Source organism: Myiozetetes cayanensis, unplaced genomic scaffold (genome assembly GCF_022539395.1).
Source record: "Myiozetetes cayanensis isolate MyiCay16 unplaced genomic scaffold, myiCay2020 scf1, whole genome shotgun sequence".
Lineage (NCBI taxonomy): Eukaryota > Metazoa > Chordata > Aves > Passeriformes > Tyrannidae > Myiozetetes > Myiozetetes cayanensis.
Genome location: NW_026086604.1, coordinates 32,338,452 through 32,357,487, shown reverse-complemented (window position 1 = coordinate 32,357,487; position 19,036 = coordinate 32,338,452). Strand labels below are relative to the sequence as shown.

Genomic DNA, 19,036 nt, shown 5'->3' with positions numbered 1-19,036 from the left:
ATTTAGATTTTGTGAGTAGGACATGGAAGAAAATGGTCCTAGTAATAACTAGTTCCACCATCATGTTTTAATAAGGGAAGTGAATGTTTTTTCTCTCTGTGTTTGTGGTGAGGGAAGGCACAACAACAGACGTATCTGTATCCTTACTACCTGTGTCCCTAGCATAAGAATATTTAGTGTACCTTTCATTCTTTTGGAAATATTTAAATTCAGGAATTTTCCATTTTTAAGTTCATTATAAGAGCAACAAAATATACAAATTACACTAATATGAGAGAAGTACTGCAAACTATAGCTTCCAGCCAATTTTTAGTTCAGCATCCATTTTTAGTTCAGCTCTGCCAATGCAGCAATATAAGATTTCAACAAAAGAGGATGTTTTTCCTGAGAAACAAAATTTCCTAGTGATCTGTATTAGGCAATGTTCTGAGAATGCAAAATGTATGGTTAGACTGATAAGTCACCTCTTTGACTTATAAAAATATATTCACATGGATTGCTAAAACAGTTTTGCTTAAGGATAATGGTGTAATAGATACAAATTAATCCCATAATTCCTTAAACCTCAGTAAATATATTGCAAATGTTTAGTGTCTGTTGTGGCAACATAAAGCAGAACTCCTAATTAGTCTAAACAAAACAAATCACAGGAGAGTTTAGAAATCTGTTTCAAATTTCAGAAAAAACCCTCATAGATTTGCCTTTTTTTTTTTTTCACATCTTGAATCAGATGTGAACAAATGTGTTTGAATGTGTGTGTTTTCCCCAGAGCACTGAGAAGAATGTCGTGTGAGAATTATCTTTTCCATTCACAGTCATGCTGCTATTTGGTCACATTTCAATCCAATGAAAGAAAGAAAAGAAGGTAGGGGGAATTGAAAGCACAGCACAACTGCTTAAATTATTTCAAACTTCAATGGTGCTGCAACCCTTAACAGAAGGCAGAGCTCAGTTGTATCTGTGGAATGGTTCCACATTTCTTAAAAAAAAAAAAAAAGCTAATAACAATTTTCAAAGGCTTGGACATTAACTAACACAAAAGATATATGACTTATAATTGTTTTTCTTTCTATCTTTTTCTGGTGAACTTGTGCTTTCTCCAAATCAGAGAGGCAAATTTCCAGCAAGTAGGCTTCCTTGCCTCCTTCCTTACCTTCATGTTTCACTTTCCTAAATTGTACCTTAAATATTTAAATTAAGGCCATTTTGCTTTGACTCATTGATTGTAGTGACCTTGTTCTTTGTGTTCAGAGGGTGATAAGGAGTGGTCAGGTTTCAAGTCACATTGACTTTGTTATTTCAAGTGCTGAAGTATAGGAAAAGTCTGCTTTATTAAATCCCGAGTTATTTTTCTGTCTGAAACAACCTTGTCAGTAGTTTGTGTTTCTTGCTAAACAAAAGGCTGTATTTGGCTGCTGAAAAATCTACCAGACCAGTAAGGCACAGGAAGATGCTGATATTTTATCAACTAAGAAAGCACACAAAATATATGAAGAGGGAGGTGGAGCAGGACATTTTTAGATGTGACTTGGTGAGGGTGCACTTGATCCCACTGTCCATGTCACCAACAAAGACGTTAAATGTGCTGGTCCAATATCGACCCCCGAGAAACACCACTTTGCTCTCCATGTGGACATAGAACTGTTGATCCCAACCTTTTGAGTGTAACCATCCAGCCAATTACTTATCCAGCAAGTTGTCCATCAATCAAGTCCGTGTGTCTCAAGTTTAGAGGCAAGGATGTTGTGCGAGACATTGTCAAATGCTTTGCACAAATCCAGGTAGATGATGTCAGTTCCCTCATCTACAAACGCCATAAGCCTTCTGATTAAACCAAATTAGAAAAAATTGCAAGTTATATGTAAAGTGGCTTGCTATATTAGAGCTGAATGGAATATTTTCTGTTATTTTAGACTACTTAATGTATTCCTATTCCTTACTATGTTGGGTTTATGGTATTTTTACTTCAATTCTCTTAACGTTCGAATTTTTACTTCTGTTTTCTATGTTTATGTTAGTAAGCAGAATTTGTCCTTTGTTCTTTTGAAGTTAAGAACTGTGTCTAGTTTTGGCACCAGCTAGCTAGCTAAGCACTGGGAAGCAGACTTTAATCTTCTAGTCAGTGTTTTTTCATAATGTAGCAAAATAGATTCTTGTGTCAGGCTAACACATTTTTCCAAATGAACAATCAACTACTACAGTAATTTGTAGTAATATCCACCAAAATCATGATGAAAAATTAAGTTAGTAGAGTGGTGCAGTCCATAAGGTTCATAAATTGCTGGCATTTGGTGCCTTTTTACTGCTCTGTCTTCTGAATCTATTATGGCATCATCACTGCAGTACTGGGCAGTGGGAGAGCTCTGTGTATGCTGGAGGTCCCCTGTGTGTCAGTAATGAAGCTCCAGTTCTGAGAAATACTAGGATCTGTCCTTATCCAGAAATACTTTTTACAGTGCCTACTGAAGGCAGTGAGAAAGATGAAGCCAGAGGAGAGTTGAATACCTGAATAAATTGTAGTTGCTCAGACTGCTCTGCAATCATTCTTATAGATGGTCCAGCAAAAAAAAGTATTGGATAACTAGAATTGGATTCTCCTGTCCATTTATTAGAACCTGTGAAGTCAGCCACCGAAATGTTTTCTGGGTCATTCTGTTTTCTAACTTGTGTACATAATATTTAAACCCTGGAAATGCAAAAGCACTTTATGCACACAGAAATCACTGAGTTCTCCACTGGAATAAAGTTGTTTCTGAGTGAAATTGGAAGCTGGTGCTTAAGGACAGTCTTTATACATCACTGGTCTGAGGAAGTAATGAACATGTCTCTGGCAGAGCCTGTAGAAAAATGTGGGTCTAGCATTTTCCTGTTTTCTGAAAGAACTCCCTTCTGTCATGAAACTGAGTATATAAATTTAGACCTGTCTGAGATGAAGTGAATCACACATAAAACCCTCAGGTCTTCCTTTGGAAGCTTTGTGACAGTGTTTTTTTTGTGAAATAATATCACTGCAGCCCCAGGAGATGGTAACAGCCATGTATTACCACTTCTGGAATGATTTGGAAGGCTTTTTTCACCAAGATACCCCAAGTATGGAAAAAGTCCTGCACATAGTAAACTCTCCTATTGGTTATCTGTGTTATACAGAGAAGATTTCTCTCAGTGTCACACATACACCTGCACTACCTCGAATTCCCAAACAATATGCCATCCAGCAGTATTTAAACTCCAGCTGTTCAAAGGCAGAAACAATAAATACTGATCTTTCATTACAGCATGCTATAAGCCTTTCTCATCCTGGAATGCTGTTAAGTCTCTGTCTGTACCACAGATTGGAAATGTGTTGTGACAAAGTTCCTGACTAAGGCTGCATTCAGAATTTTGGTAGTAAATGGTGTACAGAAACCTGAAGAAATTAAATGAAAGAAGAAAAATTAAAATTCTCCTGAAATATGTTTAAACACGGCAGCATTTAAAGAAAGGAACAGGTCCTTTTTTCCATAGAATAAAATTATGGCATAACATCCTCTCTAAAGTTAAGTCATAATGAACTCTTTTGTGCACCTACTGGAAAGTATTAAATTTCTGTATTCTCATGAATGTGGAAAACAGGGATCTGGAAACTTTGACAATGGTAGCTACCATCTCCATGTGTATATTTCTGCTTTGTATGGACTTGTTCAATGCCTACTAAGGTAAATGGAAAGACTCCTGTTGATTCCAGTGCTGTTGGACTCATTCTTCTGTATATCATTCAAGGGCTTATTTCATCGTCACTCTGCTTCATCACCTGATATTCTTACTCTTTTTTGTGTGTAGATAAGGAGATTCCTACAGTCAATGTTTCACTCCAACCAGTGTGATTAGGTGATTCTTGATTTTGTCTTATCACATGTACTTGGAATTGACATCTTCAGTGCAGTAGAGAGCAAGAAAGAAAACTAAAAAAGTCATGTATTTCTTTCAGTGAAAGAGGGAGATATATTTTTTAAAGTGAAGAAAAAAAGAGCTTTTGTCATCCATATGCAGTCAGCTTGCTGACTGTGAGCAGGAATGATGTGAGGAATGTATTTTAAGCATCTTCCCTCTGTTTAATTTGCTGTTCTAACCATTGTTTTCTTTATTAGCTCGGTTTCAGCTTGATAATTTGTTTTCTTTGTTTTCTTTGCTATTACTTGGCCATTAGAAAACCCTTTCCTTCCAAAAGTTCTTTGCCCAAATTGTTTCCCATAACAACAATAATAATGGGGAAAAAATACTCCTTTTAATAGCAATTCAGTTCATCCTTTGGTACTTGTATGCAGTCACCCCTTCAGTGGGATTTGCACTCACATAACTGAAGCTAAAAATCTGGCCTTGTGCATCACAGCCTACCCCCATGACACTACACGTAACTACAACAAGGAACTGTAATAAAGCAGAGTAAGACTTCATTTATGTTTCAAAACTGAGGAAATAGTATGGTTAATCATCTCATGGTGTTTGCATACCTATCCTTCCTTCACATTCTCTTGTACTGTGGCTGACGGCTAATCTTTCATTACATCACGTGCTTGAGACTTGGTCTGGCTAATAGGCTAATTGGAAAAAACATGTCAGTTATGACTTCTTGGCCTTTCATTATATCACAGATTTTGCTGTGGGAAAAAAATTGTTCGAACAGTACTGTTCATTCAACCAGCTCCTGTGGGAAGGGGCTTGGTGCACTCACCCATCCCTGGTGCTGGTCACCCAAGAGTTATTGCACTCAGAAGGTCAGCAGAGCATTGCTGGCTCCTATGATGTGGTCAAAGGAGAGCTTATGTGGCCACTGGGACAGATAAGTTATGTTGAGGGTGATCAACTATGAGAGTGCTTTTATTCAATTCCTAACCCCTTGGCCTGGGCAATATACATGCCCAAGAGTGCTGAGGGTATCCAGAGAGAAAGACAAGTCACCACTAGTTGCCCACAACTTTATATGACATTACTGGTGATCAGAAAAATTCAGTAGTAGCTAGTGACAATGTCAAAGAAACCCTTCAGTCTGATTATGCTAGCTATTACTGCCCTGATAAAAAATAATTGGAAACCAATCAACAAAAAACCACATTATTAAAAGCTAGAGAGATAACCTTTCAAATAAAGAGAGTCAAAACCACACATTAGGTAATACAATAATAATATTAAATTTTACTTCTCCAATTATTTCATACCTATGTAGTTTTTTACTATTAAGAGTGAGCCTAAATTTTCATGGGGAAATCATAGAAGACCTGTTGTTTTTCACAGCCACTACCAACTTGAAAACTTGTTTGTATTTTGATTTATTAGGAAGCAGGCTTAAATGAACTTACTGGTTGGAATCTAAATAAGTCATCCTGAATTTCTGCTTTGCACCTGAAGAAGCAGCTTTAGATGGCTACTGCCCTCTGTAGATACTGTATACTATCAGTATAACCTTCTCAAGAAAATACTAAGTAGGAAAGAGAATTGTTGATAAATGGAGAAAATTGCAGTACTAATGTACTTTGCTGTAACCATTCCCTGCTGAAACTTGAGGCAATAGTCCCAGTGAGGCTTATGGAATAGCTCAAAAAACCATTCCTCTATGCAATGTTTTACTTTTTGTGCTGGGATTTGTTCCTAGAAATAATGTATAGATAAAGTGATTTGTTTGGGGTTTTTTCTTCAAAATATCATTAAATTTATTGCTTAGAAATTGTTATAATTTTCTATTTGTTTATTTATTACAGAAGAAAAGAGACTGAACTGAGGAAGAGTGGAAAAATAATGATAATATTTCTTTCTTGAATAAGAAAAAGGTAAGATTTAGAGAACCATAATACTGCAAGTACTTATTTATTGCATAATAATAACAATGAGGTAATTTTTTAAGATCCCAAATGCTGGCAGCTTTTGATTTAAACTTATTCAGACCTTCACAGTCTTGGCTGCCTAAAATGTGATGATTTAAAATTCACAACCCTTTCCATTAACTGAGACAATGAGTCCACTGTTTATGCCACTGTATTAACCTGTTCTGCATTAGAGAAGAAAAGGTTACGTTTCACTTTGTAGCAGCATGTTGGGGTTGTATGTATTTCAGGTTCCTTGATTTATACTATCTCCAGTTTGGGTTTGTTGAAGGGAGGAAGCTATAAATACCCCAGTTTTTCCTGGGTTTTTGTTTTTGTTTTTCCCAGGTACCCAGCTGTGAATGAAATAATGCTCCCTATATGTGTTCATTGTTCCCATTGCTGGTGTCTGTGCAAATCACCAGAGTTTTCCTAATAAGGTTGGGTTTGACCTTTTTAGAAGTTCTCAGATGAAGAATCTAACTGCACTCATTAGCCTCAAAAGAGAGAGACTTCCCTGCCACTGCCCTTACAAACAGCTGTAAGAAACAGTAAAGCATGATTGTTCCAAAACCAAAGCCAGGCCTCAGAGCTGTTCAGGAGTGTGCAAGCATTAGGCAGCCAAGGTCTGGCTGCACCTTTCCAGAAGGGTGGTGCACCAGATGGAGAGAGATCCTGAAGAAGGGGAGCAGACAGACTGACAGATGAGCAGACTTCACAACAGAGGAGACTAGAGAGAAGCCCTTTTGCTGACAAGCTGGCTTAGGCAGGAGAACACTGTCCCACTGTCCAGTGCTTTTAGTGCCTCCATGTTCCAGACAAGGGCATCATGTTGTATGTGCTGACTGCTGGGGCGGTGGCCCCTGGTTCATCTCGTTTCTGGTGATGGCACTGAAAGTGGTGTGACAGCACAGGGAGCCATGTGATAGAACTGACCCATCTGAAAACTAATCTTGCTTGCTGGTTTGCTGTTATGGTTTTGGCTGGCACGATTAGTACTTGGAAAGATTAGTTCTTTCTTCTGGCTCTCCTCAGCCCCAGGAGTGTGTGCAGGCACATGCTGGAGACACTCTCTGTAAGGACAGTGGAGGAAGGTGGTGTCTCTTCTGTCAGAAGATTGTGAGTCGTCGAGGCTGAAACTATAGCTCGTGTCAACAAAATATTGCCTGGGTTCATCAAAATAAATGAAGCAAAGCTCCTTTTTCTATCAGTGAAACTTTCTCCTGACTAGAGTCACCTATGAGATCTGGAATCTTAATAGTTACTCAGGCCAGAAGAGGAGAAAGTAGACCCGAACCAATCGGTTCTTATGAAAGGTAGGAGATGACTGAGGAATTTAGATTAATATAGTAGATACTGACAGCTACCTTTTAGTTACCTAAAGATAAAATGGAATAGTTTTGTTAATTTATATATGATTTCAATATTACCTCATTTTAGTAAAGAGCAAATAAATGAATGAACAATTATGAAAGCCAAGGCAAGTATCTCCAAATTTCTATTCAGATATTACAAATATTCTTGGAAAATGTCTCAACAAGTTATAAAACTTAATAACAGACATCTAGATATTTGAACTGTCCATTAGAATCTGGGGCTGGAGATGTAAATGTTTTGTTAGTCAAACAGTAGGACTATACTGAACTTGAAGATCTACAGTGCTGTTAAATTTGATAGAGTTTCCCCACAGGGAATGCAAAAGGAAAGCACTTGCATTTGATTTTGATAGTTAAATAAAATATAGCTTATCCTTTCTGTACAGTTTTATTACAATGGCAGAAATTGCATTTTTATTTTTTTCTCATGTAGGAAAAGATCTGCCATAAGTTATCTTAGCTGTACTAAGGCTTTGAAAAAACAGGCACACACTTATAGCTACTTTAATAATGAACAAAACACAAGGAAGTCAGGATCTTTAAAAATTATGCTCTGTAAAGTTTCGATTCTTTTAACTATGGTAGTTTGCTAACTTGTAAGCAAGGTAATTATACATGGATAAACTTGGTTCTGGAGAGTGATTCAGCAAAGTAAACAGGAATTTATTTTATTTAGTTTAGTTTTGCAAACAAATTCTAAATTCAGTATGAACAGAACTTGTAAAAGTGTGATTCCTAGCAGTTTTAAATATTAATGTGTTTTCCCCTTTTTGCAGGATTTGCCTGTAATAAATTTGCTGAGCAAGACATACAGACTTCTACCCAATGCTATGAAAATTAACCAAGGCACATTAATTTCAGGAAATCATCAAAGGTACAAAAATATAATGCTTATTCAGTAATTAATTAAACCAAAGAAGCCATCAGCATGTGCTACATAGCCTAAGTCTTATGTCAGGTCAATAATTAAGCTGTAGTAAATCTTCTGGAGGTTCTATCCTGCCAAACTTTAAAGGCTCAAGACTAACTCAAGGACCCTTAACATTTTAGTAAGCCAGTAAATGATTACACAGATAGCTTTTCAATCTGAAGTTTGCTACTATTAACTTTCTATTTTTTAGGACATCCAGGAATGGTATGTTTTGTGGTTATTGAATAATATCCTGCGAACAAAATGTATGCCTTTCGTGAGTTTACGAAAAGGAATATTTTATAGACTTCAGTTATGTCAAGATAAAAGTGCACTTTTCCTGCAGGGAAAGATATACATTAAGTGAAAAGTAATGGTTTGGAATTTTCCCTTGTTTATGTGAACATGATGATTATGAAAACGTGAACCTAACCTCACTGTATGCAGCTGGTCATGGTAAAGAGAGAGCATTATGCAAGCTGTCGTGTTGGACTCTGCCAAAGCAATTCCAAAATATATGCAGTAGTTACGTGCTTTCAAGGTCTGGCTGACTTCTAGGTGGAATTAGGAGGTCATAGCAAGTTGTGTGGTGACCTCGTGATGTGGGAATTATGGCACTAGACTGAGTATCAAATCATACGTCTCAGCTTAACAAATAAAAATATGAAGCCACATGACAGAACACAGAGCAGGAAGTTTGAAATGCTCTGAGATTCATTTTTTCCCTTAACTGTATTATTTTCTGTCACCTCATTTACATAAAGTATTTCTGGTTAAACAATTTGCAAATACATGTGATTTAGTAGCAGGTATATGTGTGGCAGAGGTAAATTTGGGTTTAAAATTAGGATATTAGTAGCAGTGAAAGACAGCTGGTATACATCAAGTTTATTTCATGTGCAAGTTTTTGTATGGACTTTTGTTGGAACCACTTACTCTTTGACATGTTAGCTCATAGTTTATTTTAATTACAGAATATTTAAGTTTCCAGATCTTTAGATAATGTTTCATAATGATTGGAATTAATGTGAGATTATTCAAACTGCTTCATTTTCCCTCCAGATGTGTGGCAGTATGTTGGTCCCATATATAAAGCATGTATTATTTTCTTGCATACAGCATATCAGGATATCCAGGCTGTCCTATACCATCTATACCAATGATCTGGTTAATAATTTCATTTATATCTTAATGTTCTCTCCCAATTTCATCTAAATTTTTAGTAGGCTTATCTGTATTTTTCCTAGGTTTCTCTTAAAGAGGTTAACTAGACTAGGGGCAAGAAAATACATGCCTTAGATTTCCACAGAAGCAGAAGTTATGAAATAGTATCATTTCAATGAGTGATCTTACTTTCGATGAAGAGAATGCATTGGATTATTATTTGCCATACCTTCCGGTTCTACTCAGTGAAATTACAAGTGACCATTTCAGCCATGTTCCCGGTCTACCCAAGGCAGGAAACACAAATAATCTTATGAAGGATGTTATATTGGAAGATTTCCAAGTAATTTTTGCAGATCCAAAGATTAATTTTTGTTTCTTTTTAAAGCTTGGACATTCTTTATCTAACCTGAAACTCAATGTTTCACTCTTTATTGACTACCTCATCTGCTGTTCTAGAGAGATTTTGCAAGAATAGTTTATAAACATACTTTTTCTCGACAGATTTTGGGTCATAGTGTCTCATACAATGAACCTATAACTGTGAAGAATGCATAAATGTAATTCATATTTGTCAGTATTAGGAATTCTTTCAGGATATTTATTATGAAATAAAGTGTTATCACTTGCACCATGGATAAAATAGTTGAAAAGTTCCAAGAAAAATGAAAAGGTGGCTTTTTGACCTGAAGCTTAAAAATCATGTCTTTTATGTATATAATCTATTAATGACACACTCAGTGCAAAGACTTTCCTGGCACATTATCCGCTGACATTCCAAGAGCCAACTTCAGTTAATTAAGTTGAATACAACTTAACCCTTGGGGTTAGATTTTTTAGAAATGTAGTCTCATTACTGCACACACACATATCCCAGTCCCAGTTCCAAATAGATATATATGGTTCCCAGTTTATTTTGGGGAATTATAAGAGCTTGAAAAACCCATTTTAGGTCATCTGAAATGAGCATGATCTAGAAACAAGAACTGCAGAGGCTTGCATGTTACAGGACTTAAAAGAGTGAGTCCGCATGAGGTCAAGAGTACTGGAGTGATCAGTGATACCTATCTCCAAGCAAAAATCTGGGTGTATGGTAAGATGGGTCTCAAAGAATAATTTTCAAAAATCCCAGCAGGTTGGGAGAGGTTGGGAAACTTAGGAACAGAGACACAGAACTTGTAACATTTTCTTGCAGTTCACTGCATCACCCTTCATTTTAGTTTATGCACACTGAGGGCACAGTCACTTGCCTATCAGCAAAGATATTACGGAACGTCCTGCTAGAAGGTGTACAGCAAAACTACAGTCTTTTTGTAGGGTTTCTCTTTCTGTGCTGTGATGTTTTACTGTTATTAGTTGTCTACATGGGATGCAGCCAAGTTGTGTTGAATCTGCATCCAGGATCTTGTCAAGCATCTTCATCTCCTTATCTAGAGGGTTTTTTCTTCGTCTCCTGCTATAAGGTCACAAGGAAATACCTACCAAAAATAGGGAAGTCCCTTAGGAAAATCCTCTGATACAGAAGTACAGCTGTATGTTGCATGTACATACACGTTCAGACACGAACCCACAGAAAGATTACCTGCTAACAAGCATGCTAAGAAGTTCTTTGCTTCTGTGTCCCTCCCAAGTGATCTCTGCCATCAGTGACTTTAGTTTGCACTAGTATATCCCACTTTTGCAAACAAATTGATTCATTCTCAACTTCTTTTCCTCTCATGTTGTCAAATTTCTCAGTTTGGAAAAGAGGATTACGTAGAAGGGGATTATTAGCTGAAAGATAAGGGAGATTCCACCTAAAAGCATTAGAGTAAGCAAATTTTGACTGTAATAGTTATAGCTGATAAAATCAGACATTCCAAGAAGACACAACTTTGCCCCTTCGTTTCCTCTCTATTTTGCGACTTTTTTGCCCACATCACATTTCTGATCTTACCTGGTAAACAAGTGCTCTTTCCATTTGGTTTTCTTTTCCATCACATCTCACACATAAACCCTTTCTGTTTCTCTATATAGACTGTTGATTAAGATCTAGAGTGAGGTTTTTTTACAGACTGTCAATATAGTAGAAAGTTTGTGATCTTGTGAGTTTTCCCTTTACAAGCTGTGAAAACGAAGATTCTGGGATTTGCTTTTAGTGTATCTGTAACCTACCACGTCACTTAACTTGTTTGCCTTTGTGGCTGCTCATCCCTATTAAATTAGTTCACACCAGTAGAGCTCCAAAGAGAAAGGATGAGGTTTTTCTCCCTCGTTTCCTCCTGCTACTTAGTGGGAAAGGGTTCTCAGCTGCTGATTATGTTGCTTCATTGGTTTTCTTGCTGGCGTGTTTCTCTGCACCGCATGTCTTAATGAGGAACAGGCGGTCAGCAGTTTGGTGGGCAGTATGCTGAGAGGGTATGCTTGGGAAAAGAGAGACAGGCAAGAGCAAAACAGATCCAAATAGCTTCCTTTCTAACCTGCACCAAAATGAAGGCAGGAACTTTTGTATAAGTGCACTCTTAAGATTACAAGATCAGGCTGTCAAATTGCCCGTCTCTGGAAGTGTTTTTCCTAAAATTAAGTGGTGGGTTTTTTTCCTGTAAGAGCCAAGTCACTTCCTTCCTATCCATTATCAGTCATATTACTGTGCCTTACTGGAGAAATGAACAATGCAATGGCATCAAAATAAGACATGCACAGTCTGATAAAAATACTTCTAATATTTCATGTAAAAAGTGTTTTTAAGGTGGATTTTGTAAAAGAATTGTATGTGTCATTTTTTCCTCTATCCCTTCCAAATATTTCCATTCAGATGAACATTGAAGAAAAATTGAGATTTTTATTAGCCACAGACTTCTACTGCCAGTAACTTGAGTTTTTTGCAAAAAGACAAAATATCTTTATTAGAAAGTAGACCTATGACATCATTAAGATTGTAATTATCATATAATCATAGAGTCGTAGAATGGTTTGGGTTGGAAGATCATCTAGTTCCAACTAAATTTGAAGATCATCTAGTTCCAACTACCCACAATGGGCAGAGACACCTTCCACTACACAAAGTTGCTTAGTGCCCCAGGCAACCTGGCCTTGAACACTTCTAGGGATGGGGCATCCAGAGCTTCTCTGGGAGATCTGTTCCAGTGCCTCACCACACTCATAGAGAAGAATTTCTTCCTAATGTCTAATTTAAATCCATCCTTTTTTAATATGAAGCCATTCCTCTTTGTCCTATCACTTTGTAAAATGTCCCCCTCCAGCTTTTTGTAGGGCCCCTTTAGGGACTTCTCTAAGGTCTTTTTGGAAATTTTTCTTCTCCAGGCTCAACAACCCCAACTCTTTCAGCCTGTATTCATAGAAGAGGTGCTCCAGCCCTCTGAGTATCATAACGGCCCTCCTCTGGATATGCTCCAACAGTTTCCCATCCTTCTCATGCTGAGGGCCCCAGAGCAGGATGCAGCATTCCAGATGGAGTCGGGCAGAATCACCTCACTCAACCTGCTGGCCCCATTTCTTCTGATACAGCCCAGTACACAGTTGGCTTTCTAGGCTGCAAGTGCACATTGCCAGGTCATGTTGAGCTTCTTGTCAACCAGTACCCCCAAGTCCTTTTCCTCAGGGTTGCTCTTAATTAATTTCTGCCCAACTCATATTTGTGCTTGAACAACATGCAGGGCCTTGCACTTGGCCTTATTGAGCTTCACGACGTTCACACAGGAACTGTATCACATGATATACTCAGAGAATGGAAAAAATGAATACTAGAAAGGAAACTCTTTTCCGACTTTATGTATTAAGACCAGAACAACGAAAGAAAACAGTTAAAGCAAAACCATATAAACAGGCAGAACTGCCTAATGTTGCATGAGTGGTGATATAAAGGAAAATGAAAACTAAATGCTTTTTGAGTGAGATGTATGGATGAGACTGGCATTTCTTTACAGGGGACTTTTTTGGACATCTTGAAAAAAATTGCATATCTGCAACTACTTAAATCTACTTTCAATGAGAAAAGCACTTGGACATGTGTTTGTATAAGTATATGTGCTATTGACATAGCAGTGAAGCAGCTTACTGACTTGGGGCCAAGAAACACTAATGGGAAAACTTTCCAGCATTTGTTGTTGCCTTGCAGTTTTACACATCTAAGACAGCATTTCTTTCTCATTGTTGCCTCAAGTTGTAATCGTTTTCCCTACCTCCTTCTCAATCTGTTCCCAGAAGGAAGAAGAAAATGGCTTGTTATCTGTGTCACATGAAGGTCTGGTCGGTTTGTGTCCTGACACGCAACCAGATTGTTTACAAGTGAAGTGCAGGCTCTCACCTAAAAAAAAAGTTGAGAAAGAAGATATTAATTCTGGGAAGAATTTCACCATGTTTCACACTTTATTCCTCGTGAGGAAGAAAAATTCATGGGTTTCTAACCAGTTTTCCAGTTCTTAATATGTAGGAGTGTGTACAGAGGAGAGAAGAGGTATACATGAGAGATCCCCTTCTCAGCTCCTTTAGTGCTACACTGCAGTGAGAAAACTCATGTAATAGTTAGCTGATTAAGCTGATATTTAGAGGAATCAAGTCTCACCTCCTTGCTCCAGGCAAGATTTCCTGAATGACAGTGCTACAATCAATGCTGTGGGGAAAATATTGCTTCACCATCTCACAGGACAGAGACATTTAAGATTATGTAGTACTGGGATAATGCAGTAATGGGATGCTCGTAAATGCCAAAGAGAAATGCCAGGCTTCACGGCTCAGCAGCTGTGTATGGCACAGTGAGCATGTTTATCTCTAGGAACTGATCCTGGAAGCTGCAGGCCATGCCAGTTCCCACTGAAGGCGTTCCCAGACCCCTCCGTGATCAGGTCCTGTAAGATGTAAATTAAGATGACTAAGGCAATAAAATATAACCAGTGATTAACAAAGCAGGTCTTTATAGCCATTAATTCTATATTTATATATGACTGACTGACGATGTTCAACCATGCAACTAATTGAAAACAAATAAAGATATGATGACACAGTAATTGTAACTGAAATGAAAACATTCTTCACCAGCATCTTTAGATTCTTCTGCACACATTAACTTTTCCTTTTAGGTAGGAGGCTGTCCCCACCCCTCTTCATAGTTTCAGTGGTACCAAATTAAACCATCATGTACACTGTGTGTTTCTGAATACTTAAAACTGTACACAGCTATTGAAATAAACCAGAATACCATAAGACAACAAAAGAAAACAGTATTTATATGGAAACTTGAACTTTGAATTTCAGTTGTGATTTAGATAAATTTGTAAATATCTCAACTAGTGGCCATAATACCATGGAAGTGGTGAAGTGTGTTTACACAGCCTCCTGCTTGGGTTACACTTAAAATTCTATAAGGATTATATACTGTGATGTTCAGAACACAGTGGATGTACTTTACAGCTCAAGGTACTCAGCTGGATCATGACGAATTTTTAACCTTATGAAAGAATATTATAATTTAAGAATATTTTGGAGTGGAGATGTTGATGGTTTTTTCTTGATTTTCCTTCTATTCACTACCAAGTGTTGTTGTACCACCTTCAGAGTGCATTGTCTGAAGCTCAGGTGCATGGTAATTTTCTGCTGGGTCTCTGCTGAGACTTTTCTCACAATCTGAATATTATATCACACATATGGGTTAAAATAAAGAGAGGTGATACAGTAGTTAAGGCGAAGCATGATGCTGAAATACAACAGCAACAAAGATATAACTATTAACTCAAAGGATATTAACTGGAATAGACAGCTTAAGGATACTTACGGTTATTATCTGGAAAAAATTGTAATAAGAGAGAGCTGAGTGGATCTGTCTCATTCTAGGAACATATCAAAGGTAGAACAGCTCTACTGTTCTTCTGACTTCTGAAAACTTTCATTAATGTGTAACTCTGTCATAAGTCCACTATCATGAGTTTCCCATGTCTTTTGTGGTTCATGATGGTTACAGTGATTGTGTTAACGTTATGCAGCCTTACAAACATAACTTCTATCTAATAAATCACTATTACTAAAGATATATAGGCAATGTTAGACAAAGTCCTGTAGCAAAGATTTGCTGGCTACAAATTTTATATGCCCTATATAGAGTTACTCATTAGATTATCACCATAATAACATCTGAACAAAACATGTATCTGTGGAAGAATTCTGGTTTTGATGTTGGATTAGGTCTGAAGTTTGCTGTTCACTCAACAAATATTGTTGAATAAGAAAGTATCACTTTGCAAGTTGAATTTTTCATGCAGAACAACAATTTATGTGCTTTTTTTTCTCTTTTTTTCTTTTTTTTTTCTTTTTTGTAGACATGTCCTTTCTGTAAGCAGAAATAAAGAAAACCATTTTCAAGTAGCACTGTTACTTCACTATATTAAGAAAACAAGAGGGATCATTTCACCCATCACTGAAATGCAGCCATTTCAGTGACGTGTAATTTTATGGATGCTAGGAAACTAAACAAGGGTTTAGTGAGCAGTAGAATAATATATGCTGTTAACACTGCACAGAAAAGGTAAGCAGGATAGAATGCAGCTACTTAATTAAAATATTTTGTATGTGTCTCAGAGATGTTTATTTTAAATAATGGGTACTTTCTTTAGCTGTGTGAACTCAAAGGCTGCTTCGGTACAGGGAGGCGTTTGACCTGCTTCAAGCTATAAAAGAAGATTTGTGATTCTCCCAAGTCCACAAGCCCTAGATTAATGTTGGTGTCAAACTGATTCTATGTTAAGCTCATTTAATGTACCTCTGGGCTATAAGATGTTACTTTGCCAGCAGCAAAGGTCACATGTTTTCAGGTATTGACAGTGCAAGTAATGACAAGTTGTTTCTGTGTTTGAGTAGATTACGGTCTTTTTAGCTTCATTCAATGAATTTGGCAAAATGTAGCCTCTGCCCAAGAGGGCCCTGCACCTTTGAGCATACAGCTGGGGGAATTATTAAACCTGCAGCTCTGAAATCTATAGCTTCATTTAGTTCAGACCTCCCAAAGGAATTTTTATGCCCTTGGCTAAATAGCAAACAATTCTGAAGCTGACTTTACTAGGTAGAAATAGAATAATTTATATATTTAGTCTTTTTAAGCATATTTTTTGTTTAAATATATTTAGCTATGGCATGTCAAACTAGCTTTACAATTGCAGTTATAAAAACCAACAGTTTCTGTGAAACTTGCAACCATCAGTCCTAAGGAAGGAAGCCTGATCAAATAGCTGAAACTCAGGAGCAGCACTGAAGTGCAGCTTTCCTGGCTCCTTCCTGGGTTGTTGAGTGACAAAGTAAGCCGTGTAACAATAGCAAGATTTACACAATGTTGTGAGTCATCTTTAACAGGTAATCAGAAAATGCACTGAGCCACTTAGGTGGGAGCCTGAAACTTCCCAAACAGTCACAGAGTACACATGACTTCTCCTGTACGTTTGAGTGGTGAAGAATGCTCAGAGGAAAGTTTTGTCCTCTAAGGCAAAAGGCAGTAAAGGGAGTTTAGGTTAGAATTCTCTGGGAATAGCATGTGCTAAGTGTTGTCAGACACCTGAAATTTGTGGGAGAGGTTTTTTTCCTCCCAGACTGAGATCTGAGCAAGGGGAAATGGAAGCAGCTTATGGTAGATGACAAGGGGATGAGTACCCCAGGTAGTTCTCTCTTGCACAAACACAGATACCTAGGTCAGGGCTACAGTCATGCTTCTCTGAGAAGCAAATATTTGGAGCCTGAAGTCATGTCCTCAGTCTCAGTGCTTGCTCCTAAACTCTTTCTACATCATCACAAAATTGTCATTTGATAAAGAGCAGAAATGTCTAAAGAATACCAGCAGCCTGTCCCCATATCATGTGATCTAAGCTGCAGAACCAAGCCCTACTCCTCTTCATCCCCAGCATACAGGTGTTGCCTGGAGCAACTTTCCCAGGAGAGGTAGACTGAATATTTTATCACCATTGCCTGATGACTGAGGAACACTCTTGGGACTGGAGCTGGAGCTCCAGATGTCATCATGAGGGGGAGTGCTTGAACCTCAGGCTTCCAGTTTCTGATGGAACCCCAGCATCCCATGAGTTTTCCATGGCCGATGTGTGCCTTGCAAATTGGGCTCCTTCAGAGAATCATGCCTGCTTTGCATCTCCCAAACAGCTTTAGCTAAAAGGCAGGGTCTTAAGCAATTAGTGCAACACAGACAAGGTGACAACTGAGCAGACCCAGAAGCCTACCATTAGGTCTCCAAGGAACTTTAGGTATCTTAAGTTGTGCAGTACGATAGGTATGGATTATTTTAATTGCTCTTGTGAAGTTAAGCTTCTAAGTTTCTCTGAAAGGGCACTGATGTAATTCATTGCATGCTTGCTCAAAAGCACATTGGTTCATGCTATAGTGACCCAAGTATTGTTAGACATTGTTAATTTGTTTGTATATGTGTCACAGTTCCTGGAAGTGTCTGTAGAAGGGTTTAACCGAACCTGATTAGCTTTATCAACAGGCTTGTACACGAACATGCTTTTCTCACATCTGTGCCATTTGTTTCACTGCTTCCTTTCTCCTTTTGTCACATTTTAACTTATCAAAGTTTCCCTAACTTTAACACTTCTCTGAACCTTTTCCTTTTTATTCTCTTCCCAGTTGCCTTCTATCTTTGTGGAAAGGTGCAAAAGATGTAAAAACGGCAGATGGAAGATGAGACTAAATAAGATTTGAAAACGCAATATAGTTTGCCCCCCAAGCTTTTCACAGCAAAATTTGGGATCTCTGTATGTTTGTGTGTACCTGTAGGTAGATAAAGAGATAGACTAAGGTGTAATCTCTAGCCATTGCTTTTCAATATCTTTTCAGTAAAAAGAGTTGGCCAATAGCTCAAAAATGACATGAATTACCTCATCTACTGGATAGGATCCAGAGACCTAGATGTAGGTGTTAGTGTGTGCATATCTGGACTCCCATTATAGACAATACCATTTGAGTCAATACAGCCAGTGGAGCTTGGAGAGTTGCACCTGGACAGTCAAATAGTTTCCAGGTTCCCCTAACTGTACAGGCTGGATTGCCCTCTGACTGTCATGGGAGCTTAGACACCTACCTCATGTAGTGACACCAACATTTTGACAATTAAATCTTAGTGCCTATGATGTAGGGGTGAGTCCCACCCAATGAAATTATTTAAGTAGATGCAGATGTACGTGTAAGGTAAAGACAGTGATTGAATTAAAATTAGTGTGATTTTAACATGAATAAATTCCAACCTATTCTGTTATGTGGGCCTCACGGGTAATTAAAATCCAATGTATGGCTAACTTACTTTTATATGCATTTACCTATCACAGGAGGGATATATATGCCTGTATTCATGAGACAAGTAACTCTAGATTATTTTTTCATGTTTAACATTCAGGGTGCTCAGTAAGCATTTAGTAATGCTAACTCCCATTAAGCACTACATAAGTCAATTACACTTATTCATATCCAATGAAAATATTAAAACCAGAAGTTAGAGACCTAGTCCTGTAGAGTCTGAACAATTCCAGATAATGATTACTACCATAAAGTAAGAACACTCGTCACCTTCAGAAGTTGTTTAGCACTAAGCATGGTGAAGGCCTCAAGGGCATGTTCATACCACAGGAGAGGTTCAGCCCAGGACCTAAGAAGCACTGACAAGTGGTCAAAACAGACATGAAGTGATTCATAGATTTTTGTGCTTGATCCCATGCATGAAGGTGAATCTGACTCTCTGACCTTCCTTTAAATAATCAGATTCA

At 37.7% G+C, this 19,036-nt stretch overlaps 1 protein-coding gene across 3 annotated transcripts in view; it reads left to right on the top strand.

Annotated features, from left to right (window-relative positions):
* Window positions 1–19,036, top strand: part of SULF1 (sulfatase 1) — a 118,241-nt gene that overhangs the window by 13,881 nt on the left and 85,324 nt on the right. For all 3 annotated transcript variants that reach the window (XM_050318917.1, XM_050318892.1, XM_050318898.1), the window contains exons 3-4: window positions 5,736–5,804; window positions 7,990–8,087. The gene's annotated coding sequence lies outside the window, so the exon portion shown is untranslated. The remainder of the gene's footprint in view (window positions 1–5,735; window positions 5,805–7,989; window positions 8,088–19,036) is intronic.